Genomic DNA, 2,218 nt, shown 5'->3' on the forward strand with positions numbered 1-2,218 from the left:
CTGGTATTGATGGCTTTAACTCCTTTTTCTTTAAGAGAGCTTGGCATATTGTGAAAGATGATATTTATGCTAGTGTTATTGATTTCTTCACTAAAGGGACCTTGCCTAAGTAATGGAATTGCACAACTATCACTCTTGTTCCTAAAATCCCTAATGCTTCTCATGTTAAGGATTTTAGACCTATAGCTTGTTGTATTGTGGTTTATAAGCTCATTTCTAAGGTCATAATTGCTAGACTTGCTGCTATCATTGGTGAGGTGATCGATGATGCTCAGGAAGGGTTCATTCTAGGCAAGCACATTGGTGACAATATCCTTCTTGCAACTGAATTAATCAAAGGCTATGATCACAATTTTATCTCTCCTAGGTGCATGGTTAAGGTGGATTTGAAGAAAGCCTACGATTCAGTTGAGTGGGGATTCTTGATCACTGTTATGCAGGAGCTTGGTTTCCCTCAGAGATTTGTTAGCTGGATCTGGACTTGTCTTACTTTTGTCTCCTATTCTATTCTTATTAATGGTTTTCCTGCCCCTCCCTTTGAAACTAAGAAAGGCTTAAGGTAAGGTGACCCTATGTCTCCCTTTCTTTTTGCTATTGGTATAGAATACCTCTCCAGATGCCTTGATGAGCTTAGGTTAACTCCTGATTTCAACTTCCATCCTAGATGTGAAAAGTTAAACCTAACTCACATGATGTTTGCTGATGATCTACTGATGTTTTCTAGAGCTGATAGTGTTTCTGTTAAGCTCCTCTTCCAAGCCTTCTTGAAATTATCAGGTGCCTCTGGGCTTTCTGCTAATCTTGATAAAAGTGAAGTCTATTTTGGAGGAGTTTCTATTGATGTTCAGACAGAGCTGAGGGAGCTTCTTGTTGTTTCTCAAGGTACTATCCCTTTTAGGTATCTTGGGGTCCCTCTTTCTTCCAAGAAGCTTACTATTGCTTAGTGTAGGCCTTTGGTGGAGAAGGTGACTGCTAGAATCCAAGGGTGGATGGCTAAACACTTGTTGTATGCTGGGAGGCTTGAGTTGGTGAAGAGTGTGTTGTTTGGTATTCAGACATATTGGGCTCAAATTTTCATCTTACCAAAGAAAATTTTGAAAGAGGTTGAGGCTAGATTTAGGTGCTTTCTTTGGACTGGTTCCTCTGCCCCTGCTAAAAAATCTTTGGTTGCTTGGAATAATGTATGTCTCCCTAAAGTTTGTGGTGGCTGGAACTTGCTTTCTCTTCCTGAATGGAATAAAGCAGCTGTCACTAAGTTACTTTGGGATATTGCTCACAAGGCTGATAATCTTTGGGTTAAGTGGGTCCATATCTATTACTTCAAGCATAAAGATTGTTGGACCACCCCTACCCCTGCTAAATGCTCTTGGTTTTTGAAGAAGATTCTGAGATGTAGAGATGTTGTGAATGATCAAGGGGGATGGGATGGTTTCATACAGGGAAACAAAGTGAAAATCAATAAGCTTTATGCTGCTATTACACCTCAAGTCCCTAAGGTTCCTTGGAAGAGAGTCATTTGTCATAACTTAGCAACTCCTAAAAGTGTTTTTATCTTGTGGCTAGCTTTGTGGAATAGGCTTGTCACTAAGGATAGGTTGCTCCAATGGAACATTTCTTGTGATCCAAGGTGTTTCTTGTGTTTCAATAGCAATGAAAGTGTTCAACATCTATTCTTTGATTGTGAATACTCTAGACAGGTTTGGAACAAGGTGTTAGGTATTTTACATGTTTCCAAGCCTGTTCAGCAGTTTAGTGATGAGATTGATTGGATGAAGAAAATCTGCAGAAGTTCCAGATTGAAAAACAAAGTGATCCATGTAGCCTTCACTGAAACAGTTTATGGTATATGGATTCAGAGGAATGTAGTCTTGTTTACTGGGTGTTGCAAATCTGTTGATGCCCTAGTTAGGGATATTGTCTTTCATTCAGTATGTAGAATCCCAGCGGGAAGCAAATTTTTTATTGTTTAGGAGCTGCTTCTGCTTCTCTGGTTTTCTGATGTTGTTGCTGGTTCTTAATGTTTCTAATTCCTAACTTCTAAGTGCTGGTTTCTAGTTTTGGGATTTGTTTTTGCTGGTTTTGCTTTTGTTGCTCTTCTGGGGTATTGAGTGCTTTGTTGTTGCTGCTGGTTTGCTCTTTGATGTTCTTTGTTTCAGTCTGTAAAAACTTGCTGGCTGCTGCTACTCTGCTACTGCTACTGCCCTGCTGTTTTGATGCT

Source organism: Chenopodium album, chromosome 3 (assembly GCF_948465745.1).
Source record: "Chenopodium album chromosome 3, dcCheAlbu1.1, whole genome shotgun sequence".
Taxonomy (NCBI): domain Eukaryota; kingdom Viridiplantae; phylum Streptophyta; class Magnoliopsida; order Caryophyllales; family Amaranthaceae; genus Chenopodium; species Chenopodium album.